This window comes from Oryx dammah, unplaced genomic scaffold (genome assembly GCF_014754425.2).
Source record: "Oryx dammah isolate SB20612 unplaced genomic scaffold, SCBI_Odam_1.1 HiC_scaffold_16, whole genome shotgun sequence".
NCBI lineage: Eukaryota > Metazoa > Chordata > Mammalia > Artiodactyla > Bovidae > Oryx > Oryx dammah.
In genome coordinates this window covers 39655146-39672680 of record NW_024070200.1, presented here as the reverse complement: position 1 = coordinate 39672680, position 17535 = coordinate 39655146, and the positions used below count along the sequence as shown (strand labels likewise).

General features: G+C 39.9%; 1 long non-coding RNA gene across 1 annotated transcript; it reads right to left on the bottom strand.

Annotated features, from left to right (window-relative positions):
- Positions 1-4045: 4045 nt before the first annotated feature.
- Positions 4046-14068, bottom strand: LOC120875523. Its single transcript, XR_005723980.1, has 3 exons — positions 13922-14068; positions 7802-7807; positions 4046-4058 (listed from the first exon to the last, which is right to left on the bottom strand). It is a non-coding gene; the product is annotated as an uncharacterized LOC120875523 (long non-coding RNA).
- Positions 14069-17535: the final 3467 nt, after the last annotated feature.

Below are 17535 nucleotides of genomic sequence, written 5' to 3'. Positions count from 1 at the left end.
GCCTTTGTCTTTATCCTTTAAAATTAAACACCTTTCCCCATGTGGGGTGAGAAGTTGATCTGTGAACTTAGTTCCTTCTCCATTCTCTGGCCACTGAATAAAGCTTGAGCTGTGCCCATCTCAGCTTCAGCTTCATTATTCACCTACTCAAATTTGAATGGAAAAAGATCCTTCCCCCAGCTGATCTAGAGCTCAAACAGGGTCCATACAACTTAATTTGTAACACTAGCTTCTGATGGTAGCTGGAAAACTTGTCATTACTTGCTTTGTTCCTACATGACTCCAATCTCTGCCTCTGTTGACAGATGGCATCCTTCCTCTGTGTGTTTGTGTGTCTCTTCTCCACTTTTCTTAGGGTACCTGTCATACTGGAGGTCATATTAGGTGGCCACTCTAATTTGATATGACCTCCTCTTATCATGGTTACATCTGCAAAGACTCTATTTCCAAATAAGATCATATTCACAGACACCAGAGTTTGGGACTTAAACATCTTTTGGGGTGGACACAATTTAACTCATAAAATTATCCACTGCTGCTGCTGCTGCTAAGTCGCTTCAGTCATGTCTGACCCTGTACGACCCCAGAGATGGCAGCCCACCAGGCTCCGCCATCCCTGGGATTCTCCAGGCAAGAACACTGGAGTGGGTTGCCATTTCCTTCTCCAATGCATGAAAGTGAAAAGTGAAAGAAGTCACTTAGTCGTGTCCGATTCTTTGCAACCCCATGGACTGCAGCCTACCAGGATTTTCCGTCCATGGGATTTTCCAGGCAAGAGTACTGAAGTGGGGTGCCATTGCCTTCTCCAAAATCATCCACTAATATTTCCTATTAGACATGAAAGGGGCATGGGAGAGGTACCCCAGCTCTTTCTCCAGGTACATCTTTCCTACCTTCTTTGTGTAGCAGAAACTCAGTTTCTCTTTAGTAATCAGAACCATTTACCTTGATTGGGACAGTAACCCTCCTCTTTATAGTGGAATAAAGAGCCCCATGTGACAGGATACAGCCTCCATTTTCAATCCAATTGATACACCATTGTGTTCTCTGGCAGAAGCATCCTTCTCCCTGGAACTGTGATGTTCAGACCAGCAAAGTACACAGTTCTAAGGATGGGAAGCAAAAATTCTGCAGAAGAGATATTAGACATACTATTGAGAAAAAACTTTTCCACTTAGCTTTGATTTCCAGACTGTTGTATTCTCATGATTGCCTGCTGGTTCAAGTGGACCACGTCCAGGGTGCTACCTCCCAATGGGTACCATGATGGAGCTTTCTCAGGCCACCCTACCATCATATCAGGACAACCCCTTCTAGGTGACATGGCATGTAGTAGGATATATTAATTTCATGAGCCTATTATGCTATTCCTTTGATTGTAAAGTGAGTGCTTTGATCAGAAGAAGTACTGTTTGGAATAACATGATGGCAACAGTGGATTCTAAACAAAGTAAAAAGCTAAATGTCCTGCTCAAGGTTTTACCTACTTGGAGGGTATCTCTTACTCTGTTCTTTAAGGCCTCCCTTGAGGGAGGATGTAGTGATTGGCGCCAGCATCTCAGGCAGAACCATCTGTGAACCAGGCTGTCATAAGGAATTCCCCATGAGGTCCTATGTGTAAATTGTGGGTTGGGGAGTGGGAGCTGGAGAAGTAGAAGATGTGATCGGAGTCTGAGCCATCTGTTTGTGAAACCAATTTGTGCCTCCTGGACTAGCAAACCTCTTCTCTTACAAACCACTTCCACCCTGTGGTTCTATGTGTCAGAGCACAGCCAATTCATGGGGATCAGTTTCCATCACACGGTCACTGAGTCCTCATTCTGCTACAAAGTTCAATTTCATAGCAAGAGTTAATCCTTAAATAATAATTGTATGCAGCAGGTAACATGGCTTTGCTCACCAAACTTAGATTTTTACATTGTAATTTTCTAATTTGATTGGCCAGAAGCCCCACACTATATCCCTGTTGGAAACAGACATTTCAATTACCATGACACTGTTCCATAAGGTCCAAGACACTTGCTCTAGGCCCACTTAAAATCTAGAGTTTGGTAGATTTTTCAATAAATGGATTGGGGCTGACATTTCAAATATGGCATATGTTGCCTCCAAAGAGACCCACCCAAAGCTGTCCAGTTTTGAGCAGTAGGCAGTAGAAGAAAAGCAACTTTTTTTTCACTTTTGAGGGAATGTCCCAACACGCTTCAGATCATCTAGCCCTTAGAAACCTCCCTGGGGTCTGGGCCCCTGAGGTTCACCAGGTTTCTTGCTCAGCTTCTGCCACATACATGCTTCATTAAGACATTTAAGGCTCTTGTTATTCCTGCTCACCAGGTTAAATCATCATGATATCATCAGTATAGTGGATGAGAGTGGTCTGCTGTAGAATGTGGAGATTTCTGCACATGGGCCATCACAGAGATCAGAGATGGCTTCATCCGATGTGTGCCATTGTCCAGGCGGGATTTCATCTCAGTGCCAAGGAAGCTGAGAGCTCCCATAAAGAGCTCCATTAACCCATTCAGCCCAAATCTCTTGTCAATGAAAATAGTCAGTGAAAAATCAATAATAAGAATAGAGAAGAATTTTATCTGAATCAAACTTAGAACTAGCCTGGAATTTCTTTCCTAGATGACACTGAGAAACTGCTCTCGAGAAGCAGATCTTTCAGCATAGTTTTATATCTTGTCAGAACAAAGAACATTAAACAAGTCAGGGTTAGATTTCTTCAAGGTTTTAAAAAACTCCAAAACCAAAACAACAATGGTCCAGCATGTATACAGCAAGTCAGCATGGCCTTGACACTTAGGACGTAATTCTTATCATCAAGGGAGGACCATTACTGACATCCAAGGAAGGGAGACATTTAATCTTTTTATTTTTAACGTGGATATTCTTCACATCTGGTCAATATGCCCATTTCTTTAATAATTAAAGCAGAGGTACAAGGTATGTTTGATAGGCTACAAACAGGCTATTTTATTTAGCATCAAATTGAGGTTAATTCAAGTATAAGCCAGAATAACTTCCCTATATCTCAATATGTGAACATTTCTTTTATCACTCTAGAAGTGCCCTCTCCTGGGTAAGTTCAGATTTCTCTAGTACTGAAATCTGCACTTAATGGTTTAAACTTCTTAAAACCCACGCTCATTTTACCTTTGTGCCTGGTGGTTTGAATGAGCAAATCTGTCTCTATCTTTCCCCTTCCTTCTCTCTCTCTCCACCCACTCCTTTGTCTCTCCGCCCCCCCTCTCTCTTCTCCACCACACCTATCCCCGTTCCTCTCTCACCCCCAACCCCACTAACTGGAAAAATCTCCTCCTTAATCAGATTTTGCATTTGTCCTTGTGAAACCTACTTGCTAGCTGTGACCCTAATTGTGAGTCACAGGGCAGTAATAGGTGAGCGGGTGGGCTGGAGGATCATAAGCATCAACTTGCAAGGCGACTCTCCCATGAAAGTGATTAAAGGATCTTCAGAGAAAGAAAGGTTTTTCGCACAACGTACATGGGCCACTTCTTCCAGCAAGGGTGGAGCAGAGCATCTTGCAGAGTTCCAAATCCCCAGCTTTTTTGAAATCCACACACATGACCCAGTTTGAAATCTCAGGGCGCTCCTACACCACAGTCCAGCCTTGCTTCTACGCAAGAGTATCGGCAAGTTTCACTGTAATGATGCCACCTACACAGTTACATTCTGAGTCTGTGTTTCAGCCATGTTTGTCATGCTACTTTAAGAAAAGAAAATGTATTATCCCGTTTTGTTTTGAGTGTCACTGCAGAAGCTCTCTGATTTTCTGATCGTGATGGGAACCAAGGGGTTAAAGTACTGACAGCATGTCAGTCAGTCATGCTGGCTTGTGACTGCCCTCTTGTGCAGTCACATGTGTCTCTCCCATCCCTCCTTGCCAGCTTTGTCATCGTTGTCACCACTGTGAATGTCAAGTACAGCACCCAGGGCATTCACCTCGATAGGAGTTGCTTCCCTAGCAACCCTGAAGGTAATTGAATCCTAACACCCCTGCACACTGTGGATTATTGGAATCCCATTTTCCACTCAGCATTACATTCAAGGTGAAGGACATCATCAAATCAATCTTGAAATCCCACATCAGATGTCAGTAAGAGGATATATTTTATATACATTTTTAACACCCAAAAAAGTCAAGTGGGGGAACAACTCTGGCGGGGGGGAAGCCACACTGTTAATGGAGTCCATGCTTTATTTTCAAACTTCAAAAAATAGATGTTTAAACACTACTTCCTGGATACAGGTGGCAATATGTTTTGGTCATTGTTGATTTCCTGACAATCCTATTAAGCACACAATCATACAAACTCATCGTTAGTACTTATTAGTACTCTTTTGCCTTCAATCCCATCTTGTCTTTGAAAAAATTACATCCTAGATATATCCCAGAGGGCTGGCTACACCACAAACCACATCATCTTCAGGCTTGTGGTTGTGTATTGGGAATCTGTCTAGGTCTAATCTACAGGGTCCTTACTTAATGATATTGGCTATATGCAGCCTGTTCTTTGTGTTAGGTCCGAAAGGGCAAACCTGGCTAATGTGTTCACTCAGAGAAGCAATCTTAATTTGTTACTGTGACTTGTAGCATCAAGGTTATTAAAATTCAAGGAGTTAATAGATTTCTCCATTTATTGCATCAATAGCAATTACAGGGATTAGCTGAAATGCACTATTATTTAATGCAATGGGAAAATATTTTGTCTTTTATGGAACTCATTCCCATTGATTCCCACTTCTTTGAAAAAAATGTGTTTTATCTGGACCATTTGGGATGTGTATGCATGTGTAATTTCATATATCATTTATTTGAATTCTATAGCAGGAGAACTTCATTTTTTTCCATGGTACGTACTTCTCCAGTGATTTTGGTTTTGTGGCTGTTTCTGTGATGTCAGAACTAACAGGTACCATTCTATGCCAAATAGATTTAATGGCTTTTCTTATTTGGGTTCAGTTCCTTTGTGTCCTCTGAAAGAAGCTTCCAGAGCCTGAAATTCGGTAGCCATGGCTAGGAGTACTTAAACCATCCATCCATTTTATATTAGGTTGGTGCACAAGTAACTGTAGGTTTTGCATTGTTGAACTTTGTCATATGATATTGGAATACATTCTTACATAAATGCGGTTATGTTATATATCATTTTAATGTGCATTTATCACTTTATGTTTTTTGTTAAAGACATTACTTGTTGTGTATTTTATATTTATTTTAGACTATGGAAATAATGTTAGACAAAAAGCAAATTTTCTTACTAGAGTTCAAAATGGGTCATAAAGCAGCAGAAACAACTTGCAACATCAACAACACATTTGGCTCAGGAACTGTTAAAAAACATACAGTGCAGAGGTGGTTCAAGAAGTTTTGCAAAGGAGATGAGAGCCTTGAAGATGAGAAGCACAGTGATCAACCATCAAAGTGGACAACAAGTGGTTAAGAGCAATAATCAAAATTGATTTTCCTACAACTACACAAGAAGTTGCTGAAGAACTCAATGTTGACCATTCTATTGTTGTTTGGGATTTGAAGAAAATTGGAAAGGTGAGAAAGCTCGATAAGTGGGTGCCTAATAAGCTGATTGCAAATCAAAAAAAATTGTTTTGAAGTGTCGTCTTCTCTTATTCTATGCAACAACAATGAATCATTTCTCAATTGGATGGTGACATGATAGGAAAATTGGATTTTGTATGGTGAAGACCAGTTAGTTCCCTGGTTGGACCGAGAAGAAGCTCCAGAGCACTTCTCAAAGTCAAATTTGCACTGAAAAAAAAAGGCCGTGGTCACTAGTTGGTGGTCTGCTGCTGGTCTGATTCATTACAGCTTTCTGAAATCTTGGCAAAATCATTACATCTGAGGCGTATGCTCAACAAACTGATGAGATGCGCTGAAAACTGCAACACCTGCAGCCGGCATTGGGTCCAAAAGGACCCAGTTCTGCTCCAGGACAATGCCCAACTGCACTTCCCACAACCAGCGCTTCAAAAGCTGAACAAATTGGGCTACAAAATTTTGCTTCATCCACTATATTCACCTGACCGACTACCACTTCTTCAAGCATCTTGACAACTTTTTGCAAGGAAAATGCTTCCACAGCCAGCAAAAGGCAGAAAACGCTTTCCAAGAGTTCTTCAATCCCGAAGCATGGGTTTTTATGCTACACGAATAAATCAACTTATTTCTCATCAGCAAAAATGTGTTGATTGTGATGGTTCCTATTCTGACTAATAAAGATGTGTTTGAGTCTAGTTGTAGGGCTTCTCAGAAGCCTCAGTGTTAAAGAGTCCGCCTGCAATGAAGGAATCGAGGAGAGGCAGGTTCAATCCCTGGGTCAGGAAGATCCCCTGGAGGAGGGCATGGTAACCCACTCCGGTATTCTTGCCCGGAGAATCCCATGGACAGAGAAGCCTGGTAGGCTGTAGTCCATAGGATTGCAAAGATGTGGACATGGCTAAAGCGACTTAGCATTATAATCATTTAAAATTCACAATCCCAAATCACAGTTATGTTTGCACTAACCTAATAATTGATTGTGCCTTTCATGCATCATCTTGATCATAATTTTCCTGATCTTTGACCAATCCACTTAGCAATCACTGCATATTCCACAGAGCTCTGTCTGTCACACCTTGGTAAATCGGAGAAGAGGCTGTCGGGCAAGGCCAGAAACTGAGACGAAAGACCCACAGAACCCAGAAGATGGTTCTGAGGGATCCCCTGTCATTGGAAGGGAATCCAGCTCAGCAGGCATGAAAAAGCCCCAGAGTAACACCTGCCAAGGAGCAGAGCATAGGAACATGAAATGGGTTTCTGACAATATCTGAAAATTCACAGTAGGAAAGCAGGCAAGAACCTACCTGTCTTGGGTCTTGGGCTGGTGTCTTCAGTCCCTAGGGAGGCACCTGTCAGGGACATGACTGGGTTTGTGGCCTCGCTGGTGAAAGCCTCCTCTTTCCCTTGTTCGTTCTGCCCAGCCACCACGGCCCATCCTCCTTTCTGAACATGCTGGTCATACTACTCTGGCAGGGCCTTTGCACTTGCTGTTCCTCCATCCAGCAGGCCCTTCCCCAGTACCCAGATGGCTTATTTCCTCACTTCTTTCAGATTTGCACTGGAGAATCATCTTTTAGTCAGTGTCTTTCCCTGACACATGATCTAAACATTTACATTCCCTCTCCCTAAAGACCAAATGTATGTCTCCTCTCTCTGTTTTATTTTCCTCTTCAGCATTTATTACTATCTAACATGCTATATATTTTTCCTATTTTCTCCTTTAAGACATCTCCTCTACTAGAATATAAGCTCCATGAGGGAAAGGTGTTTGTTGGGTGGTGGTTTTGTTCACTGCTCATGGTCCAATGCCAAGAACAGAGCTTGATACATAGTAAAGGTTAGTCAATATTTGGGCTTCACTGGTGGCTCAGCAGTAAAGAATCTGCCTGCAGTGCAGGAGATGTGGGTTCAATCCTATGGTCAAGAAGATCCCCTGGAGAAGGAAATGACAACAGACTCCAGTATTCTTGCCTGAGAAATCCCATGAACAGAGGAGTCCGACAGGCTACAGTCCATGGGTTCGCAAGAGTAGGACACGAGTTTAGAGACTAAACCTACCACCAGGCAATATTTAATAAATAGATGCATAAAATAATCATGCAAAATCTTTTCCTGAGAAATAACTATTGTTAACAATTTAGTCTTCATAGTAGATTGACTCACTGGCCCCAGAAGTCCATTCCTCTGTGCAAGGACTTCTGGTCAGAGGGTCTTGACTTTGGCCTGGGATGTGGGACCTGCCTCTGCCAAGGGCAGAGGTTAGAAGCAATTGTGTGCCAATTCCAAGTCAGGCATTAAGAAGTCTTTCATGTTTCTGCTCAGGCTCTTAAGCCTGAGAAGTGCAAGTTCTGGCCACCCTGCTGATCTAAGGAGGATGGGAAACACATAGAAGAGATCAGCACATAGCTCACCAGTTGAGACACAGCTGCTCCATGACCTAGAGAGTCATCACAGTAACAAATGGTTGTTCAGGTCCACTGAGTTTGTGATACAACAGAACAGTAGCAATATCGGACCAAGGCAGTATGCATCTTCCCCATGATTTTGTCAGATACCTTCAGCATTGATCCTGTTGGATGCACTGGGTTGTTTTTTTTAAATTCAATTAATTTTTTTATTGAAGGATAATTGCTTTACAGAATTTTGTTGCTTCCTGTCAAACATCAACAATAATCAGCCATAGGTGTACATATACCCCCTCCCTTTTGAACCTCCCTCCCATCTCCCTTCCCATCTCACCCATCTAGGTTGATACAGAGTTCCTGTTTGAGTTTCCTGAGCCATACATCAAATTCCCGTTGGCTATCTATTTTACATACGGTAATGTAAATTTCCATATTACTCTATATATCTCACCCTCTCCTCCCCTCTCCCCATGTCCATCAGTCTATTCTGTATGTCTGTTTCTCCATTGCTGCCCTGTAAACAAATTCTTCAGTATCATTTTTCTAGATTTCATATATATGCGTTAGAATACGATATTTATCTTTTTCTTTCTGACTTACTTCACTCTGTAAAATAGGTTCTAGGTTCATCCACCTCATTAGAACTGACTCAGATGCATTCCGTTTATGGCTGAGTAATATTCCATTGTGTATAGGTACCACAACTTCTTTATTCATTCATCTGTCAATGGACATCTAGGTTGCTTCCATGTTCTAGCTTTGTAAATAGTGCTGCAATTAACAATGGGATACATGTGTCTTTTTCAATTTTGGTTTCCTCAGGGTATATGCCTAGGAGTGGGATTGCTGGGTCAGATGGTGGTTTTCTTCCTAGTTTTTAAAGGACTCTCCATACCGTTTTCCATAGTGGCTGTGTCAATTTACATTCCCACCAATAGTGCAAGAGAGTTCCCTTTTCTTCACACCCTCTCCAGCATTTATTCTTTGTAGACTTTTTGATGATGGCCATTCTGACTGGTGTGAGGTAATATCTCATTGTAGTTTTGATTGCATTTCTCTAATAATGGCATTAAAAAAAAAAGAATATGTCTTAGGGATTCTCCAAGGTCAGTACTTATAAACTAACAGTATTCTTTGTAATGACTACGTAGTATTGCACAATATAGACGTAACACAGTTTATTTAGCCAACCACTGTTGAAGAATATTTAACTTCTGCTCTTTCCTCAAATCAACATGCTGCAGTGTATATTTTTATATAAGCATTCCTTTTCACATATGGGAATTTTTAAGACAGATTCTTAGTGGAAAGTTCATGAATAAAAATACATACACATTTACAATTTTGACAAATGCATCCAATTTTTCTGAAAGACTACAAAGAACATTCATTACTCTGCAGGCTTTAAATTAAACCCAGCCTGCTAGATGAGGAAAAAATTTCAGTATGACTTTATTTTGTTTGTTTTGATTTTAAATAAGAATTAACACCTTTTCATAGGTTTACTGGCTATGTTTCATTCAGTCTTCTGTGAAGATCATGTTCACAGGAAATATACTTTTATACTACTCCAAAGTAATGAAGCAACTCCCTATATTTTCTAAGTGTACAATTTTGATATTTATTTGTCCTTTGCAACACTTCAGTGCTTTGAAAACGTTCTCTAACATTTTTTCTAAGTTTATAGTTTTGTTTTTTATCAGAATCTTACTGTTTTTTATAATGTAAGGAAGCATTTTTTTCCAGAAGGGAATTATTTCTTGAATGTGCTGTCCTTTTACCACTGATTTGAAACACTTGAAACTTGAATTTTTAAAATTTTTCATAAGCCACTATCCTATCAATATAGTAACATGCATTCTTTTAACTTAATAAACATAATTGTGGTTACAAATAGCATGAAGTTTGCCACTGTAACTATTTTTAAGTACATATAATTCTTCAGTATATTTACATTGCTGTGGGAAAGATTTCCAGAACTTTTTATCTTAAAAAACTGAAACTTTGTACCCGCTTCAAAAACTGCCCCCCGCCCACCCAGTGCCTGGCAACCACCAGCTACTTTCTGTCTCTGTGAATTTGACTCCTCTAAGGACTTCATATCATACAGTATTTGTGTATGTGATTGGCTTATTTCACCTAATGCCCTCATGATTCATCCTTGTAGCATGTGACAGGATTTTTTCTTAAGTTTGAACAATATTAAGAATATTTCCTGAATCCTTTCATTTGTTTATCTTTCCTATTTATCTACTTTTGTACCAGTACCACCATTTTTAAATTATAATTGATAGGTAGTGATAATCACACTATATTGCCTTATTTAAAAAGTTAGATATTCTCTGAAGTCAGGGATCTTGATTCCTCCAGCTCCAGTTTTCTTTATCGATTGCTTCTGGCTATTTGGAGTCTTTTGTGTTTCCATATAAATTGTACAATTTTTTGTTCTAATTCTGTGAAGAACGCCATTGGTAATTTGATAGGGATTGCACTGAATCTGTAGGTTACTTTAGGTAGTATAATCATTTTCACAATATTGATTCTTCCAGTCCAAGCATATGGTGTATTTTCCCATCTGTTTGTGTCATCTTCCTTTTTTCTCATCAGTGTTTTATAATTTTCTAAGTACAGATCTTTTGCTTCCTCAGGTAGGTTTATTCCAACATATATATTTTTTTGTTGTTGTGATGGAAAATGTGATTATTTCCTTAATTTCTCTTTCTGAACTTTTGTTGTTAGTGTGGAGGAATGCAAGACATTTCTGTGCATTAATTTTGTATCCTACAACTTTACCAAATTTATTGATTAAATCTAGTAGTTTTCTAATGACATCTTTCAGATTTTCTATGTTTTGAAAATTTGCAGGTCATGTCATCTGCAAATAGTTACAGTTTTACTTCACCTTTTCCAAACTGTACCCCTTTTATTTCTTTTTCTTCTTTGATTGCCATGGCTAGGACTTCCAAAATTATGTGGAATAAGAATGACAAGAATGGACATCCTTGTCTTCCTTCTGATCTTAGAGGAAATGCTTTTAGTTTTTCACCACTGAGAATCAAGACAGTACGGTACTGGTACAAAAAAAGGAAATATAGATCAATGGTGTAGGACAGAAAGTCCAGAGATAAACCCACACACCTATGGTCACCTAATCTATGCAAAGGAGGCAAGACTGTATAGTGGAGAAAAGACAGTCCCTTCAATAAGCAGTGCTGGGAAAACTGGACAGCTACATATAAAAGAATGAAATTAGAACACTACCTAACACCATACGCAAAAATAAACCCAAAATAAAAACCTAAATGTAAGACTGGACAAGATATATAACTCTTAGAAGAAAACATAGGAAAAACACTTCTTGACATAAGTCACAGCAAGATCTTTTTTGACCCACCTCCTGGAGTAATGAAAATGAAAACAATAATAAACAAATGGGACCTAATTAAATGTAAAAGCTTTTGCACAGCAAAGCAAACCATAAACACGATGAAAGACAACACTCAGGTTGGGAAAAAAATTTGTAAATGAATCAAAGGACAAAAGATTAATCTCCAAAATACACAAATAGCATGTGGAACTCAATATCAAAAAAATGAATAATCCAATCAAAAAATGGGCACAAGACATTTCTCCAAAGAAGGTATGCAGATGGCCAAGAGGCAAGGAAAAGATGCTCAACATCATTAACCATCAGAGAAATGCATATCAAAACTGCAATGATCATCATCCAAAGTTTATATTAAAACTGCTCCTGGTGTTGTACATTCTATGGGTTTTGGCAAATGTATCTCGTTTATTGTAACAAATGTAGCACTCTGTGAGGAAGGCTATGCATGTGGCAGTTTATGGTGTACTTGGGAACTCAGATCTTTCTGATAAATTTTGATGTGAACCTAAAACTGCTCTAAAAAGTAAAGTCTTTAAAAGGAAAAACTACAGTGAGGTGTCACCTTACATGGGTCAGAATGGCTGTAGTCAAAGAACTCAATGAACAATAAATGCTGGAAAAGGTGTGAAGAAAAGGGTATCCTCTTGCACTGTTGTTTAGCTGTTAGTCTTGTCCTCATGACTCTTTGTGTCCTCACGGACTGCAGCATTCCAGGCTTCCCTGTCCTGCACTATCTTGTGGAGTTTGCTCAGACTCATGTCCATTGAATCAATGATGCCATCCTACCATCTTATCCTCTGCTGCTGCCTTTCCTCTTGCCCTCAATCTTTCCCAACATCAGGGTCTTTTCCAATGAGTCGGCTCTTCACATCAGATGGCTAATGTATTGGAGCTTCAACTTCAGCATCAATCTTTCCAGTGAATATTTAGGGTTGATTTTCTTTAGGATTGATTGGTTTGATCTCCTTGTTGTCTAAGGGACTCTTAAGAGTCTTCTCCTGCACCACAGTTTGAAAGATCAATGATTCAATGCTCAGCCCTCTTTTTGGTCCAACTCTCACATCTGTAGATGACTACTGGAAAAACCATAGCTTTGACTGTACAGACTTTTGTCTTCAAAGTGATGTCTCTGTTTTTTAATATGCTGTCTAGGTTTGTCATATCTTATCTTCCAAGGAGCAAGTCATCATCTGCAGTGATTTTGGAGCCCAAGAAAATAAAATCTGCCACTGTTTTCACTTTTCCCCCATCTATATGTCATGAAGTGATGGGACCAGATGTCATGATCTTAGTTGTTCAAATGTTGAATTTTAAACCAGTCTTTTCATTCTCCTCTTTCACCCTCTTCAAGAGGCTCTTTAGTTCATCTTCACTTTCTGCCATTAGAGTTGTATCATCTGCATATCTGAGATTGTTGATATTTCTCCTGGCAATCTTGATTCCAGCTTGTGGTTCATCCAGCCCAGCATTTTGTATGTACTCTGCATATAAGTTAAATAAACAAGGTGACAGTATACAGCCTTAACATATTCCTTTCCCAATTTTGAACCAGTCTGTTGTTATATGTCTGGTTCTAACTGTTGCTTCTTGACCTGCATACAGGTTTCTCAAGAGGCAGGTAAGGTGGTCTGATACCTCATCTCTGTAAGAATTTTCCACAGTTTGTTGGATCCACACAGTCAAAGGCTTTTGTGATCCACACAGTCAAAGGTTTTTGTGTAGTCAATGAAACAGAAGTAGATTTTTTTCTGGAATTATCTTGCCTTCTCTATGATCCAATGGATGCTGGCAGTTTGATCTCTAGTTCCTGTACCTTTTCTAAACCCAGCTTGTACATCTGGAAGTTCTTGATTCAAGTACTGTTGAAGCCTAGCTTGAAGGTTTTTGATCATAACCTTACTAGCACGGGAAGTGAGTGCAATTGTTTGGCAGTTTGAGCATTCTTTAGCATTGCCCTTCTATGGAATTGAGATAAAAACTGAGCTTTTCCAGTCCTGTGGGCTCTGCTGTGTTTTCCAAATCTGCTGGCATATTGAGTGCAGCACTTTAACAGCATCATCTTTTAGTATCTTAAATAGTTCATCTGGAATTCCAACATCTCCACTACCTTTACTGATAATAATTCTTCCTAACTCACTTGATTTCACATTCCAGGATGTCTTGCTCTAGATGAATGACCACACCATTGTGGTTATCAGGGTCATCCAGACCTTTTTTGTACAGTTTTTTGTATATTCTTGTCACCTCTTCTTAACTTATTTTGCTTCTGTTGTCTTTACTGTTTCTGTCCTTTATCATGCCATTCTTGCATGAAATGTTCCTTTGATATTTCCAATTTTCTTGAAGTCTTGAATTCTTTCTCTAGTCTTTCCCATTCTGTTGTTTTCCTTTATTTCTTTGCATGGTTCAGTTAAGAAAGCTTTCTTGTCTCTCTTGTTATTCTCTGAAACTGTGCATTCAGTTTCCCTTTTCCTTTTCCTTTTGCTTCTCTTCTTTTCTCAGCTATTTGTAAGGCCTTCTCAGATAACCATTTTGCCTCCTTACATTTCTTTTTCTTTGGGATAGTTTTGTTCACCACCTCCAGTACAAAGTTATGAACCTCTGACCACAGTTCTCCTGGCACTCTGTCTACCAGATGTAATCCTTTGAACATACTTGTCACTTTCACCATATAATCATAAGGGATTTGACTTAGGTTATATCTGAATAGTCTGGTGGTTTCCCTACTTTCTTCAATTTAAACCTGAATTTTGCAATAAGAAGTTCATGATGTGAGCCACAGTTAGTTCCCGGTTTTGTTTCTACTGACTGAACAGAGCTTCTCCATCTTCTGTTGCAAAGAATATAATCAATCTGATTTCAGTATTGATAATCATGTGATGTCCACGTGTAGAGTCATCTCCTGTGTTGTTGGAGAAGTGTGTTATGACCAGTGTGTTCTCTTGGCAAAACTTTGTTAGCCTTTTCTCTGCTTCATTTTGTACCCCAAGATCAATCTTGCCTGTTACCTATTACTCTAGGTATCTATTGACTTCCTACTTTTGCATTCCAATCCCCTATGATGAAAAGGACATATTTTTTTGGTGTTAGTTTTAGAAGGTCTTGTAGATCTTCATAGAACCATTTGACTTTAGCTTCCTTGGCATTAGTGGTTGGGGCACAGACTTGGATTAATGTGATGTTGAAAGGTATGCCTTGGAAACAAACCAAGATCATTCTGTCATTTTTGAGATTGCACTCAAGTACTGCATTTTGGACTCTTTTGTTGACTGTGAAGGCTACTCCATTTCTTTCAAGGGATTCTTTCCCACAGTAGTATTTATAATGGTCATCTGAATTAAATTCATCCAATGTTGTCCACTTTGGTTCACTGATTCCTAAAATGTTGATGTTCACTCTTGCCATCTCCTGCTTGACCATGTCCAATTTACCTTGAATCATGAACCTAACATTCTAGGTTTCTAAGCAAGATTGTGCACTGTTGGTGGGAAAATTGACATAGCCACTGTGGAGAACAGTATGGAGGTTCCTTAGAGCACTAAAAATAGAACTACCACATGACCCAGTAATCCCCCTACTGGGCATATACCCTGAGAAAACCATAATTTAACAAGTCACATGTACCCCAATGTTTATTGCAGCACTGTTTACAATATCCAGGACATGGAAACTACCTAAGTGTCCAATGACTAATGAATGGATAATGAAGATGTGGTACATTTATACAATGGAATATTACCAGCCATAAAGAGGAATGAAATTGAGTTATTTGTAGAAATGTGGATGATCCTAGAGTCTGTCACACAGACTGAAATAAGTCAGAAAGAGAGAAACAAATATTGTACATTAATTCATATATGTGGAATGTAGAAAATGGTACAGATGAACCTATTTCCAAGGCAAGAATAGAGATGCAGATGTAGAGAATGGACACAAGGGCACAGTGGGAAAGGGAAGGGTGGGATGAATTAAGAGATTTGCATTGACATATATACACTATCATGTACAAAACAGATGGGCAAGGGGAACCTGATTTATATAGCACAGGGAGCTCAGCTGGGTGTTCTATGATGACTTAGAGTGATAACATGGGGGCGGGGGGGAGGTCCAAGAGGGAGGGGATATATGTATATACATAGCTGATTCACTGTGCTGTACAGCAGAAACTAACAGAAGACTTGGAAAGCAACTCTACTGCAATAAAAAATTAGATATTTTCTACCATGTGAAATTTAAAATCATTTTATCAATTTCCATGAAAGATTCAGTTATGATTTTCTTATTCAATCCTTTCCCAAAAGATTTGTTAAAATACAGAAAACCAAGACATAGGCCCAGGGAACAAAGTAAAGGCAATGGTATTGGTTACAATCTCCATTACGGATTGAATTACAATTTAATGCGATTTTTAGATTAATGTGGAGGAGAATTAACACTTTTAAATGCTTGTGAAAATGTTAATTCTTCTTCTTGTATCTGTCCATATCAGGACATAATATGTCTCTCCTTTCATTTTAGTATTTTTTAAAATGTCCTTCAACATTAAAAGTTTGAAGTTTTATTCACATAAGCCTTGTACATTCTTTGTTAGGTCTGGGGCAGAATTTGCTAGCAGTTTATTCAAAATCTAGTTTGTTTGCCTTCTTGGGCAAGTAGCTAAACTTACAGCAACTCTTACAGTTAGGTTAACTCATGTCTTAGCCCATGGAAGGTAAACAGAAGTAATGGGTGTTACTTCCAAGCCAGGCCCCTAAAACACAACCTCACTTTCTCCTAAGTCCTCTCCCTCTCTTGCCTGCTGGGAATGATAATCCCCAAGGGGCCCTTAGAAGAAGTTCGATGGAGATGGCAGAACTCTGTCAGGGGATCCCTGGGACACGAGTGATGGAATGCAGCAGACTTACATCTTCCCTACGTGGGTTGCTTCCTGGGGTTGTTAGATGTGTGAGAAACGAACTTCTCTTGGGTGGAACTGTTACAATTTCGAATCTGTGGCCGCAGCTACATCTCTTCTAATCAGTACAGAAATCTCCACTTTGGAGGGACAAGGTCTGAAATTCATGCTCTAATAATGCTTCAGTGTTGGCCCCAGGAAGATCTGGAAGGACAGAGGCCCTAGACAACAGTGGTGGACATTTGGAGATAGGCTGGGACCTGATATCCTTTTCTGTAGTGCTACAGTGCTTGCACCTAGACAAAGCTCTTCTTGAACAAACAAACAGATCTTCCTGACCCAGGGATTGAACCCGGGTCTCCCGCCTTGCAGGCAAATGCTTTAGCCTCTGAGCCACCAGGGAAGCCCCCAAAATAACTGCATGCATGCATGAAAGTGAAAGTGATAGTTGCTCAGCTGAGTCTGACTCTTCATGATCCCATCAACTGTAGCCGCCAGGTCCATGGAATTCTCCAGGCAAGAATACTAGAGAGGGTAGCCATTTCCTTCACCAAGGGATCCTTCCAACCCAGGCCTCAAACCAGGGTCTCCTGCATTGCGGGCAGATTCTTTACTGTCTGAGTCACCAGGGAAGCATAGTTGGGACAAATTCTGGACAAAAGATACAAAGAGACCAAAAAGAGGTAAAAAAAAAAAAAAAAAAAAAAAAGCCACTTTTGAAGGTCCTGAAGCAAAAGAAGAGGATCAGGAGAAAAAACAGGGATCAGGGAAAAAAACAAAAACAAAAACAAAAAAACAGGGTAGTGAACATGCCTCCTGCACACAATATCACCTAAGAGGTGGGCAAACCCCCTGAACCACCCCTCCAGTCTGACCCCTGGACAGATCCCTTACTTTGTATAAGGAACTGGCTCACCACTACCCACCTCCCCTTCCACTCCCCACCACCAGCAAGCAAGGAGAGCTGTTGTTTTTTCTTGCTCCCCTCCTGCTGCAGGAGAGGTCACGGTAAAGCCTTGCCTGAATTTCTTGTCTGGCCTCTGGTCAATTTCTATTGATCGGGGAAGGCCAAGAACCCTGGACAGTAAAATTTGGTCCAACTCTTCACAGTAACTTTAGAGTTAGACTTAAATTTCAGGTAAACAATGAATGAGCCTTCATGGAAGTATGGATGTGGTTACTGGCATGTAAAATTGACTGACAGAAGATCAAAAGCCTACAGAAATTTTTCAGGAAGTTATATTACCAAAGAAACCATGAGCTT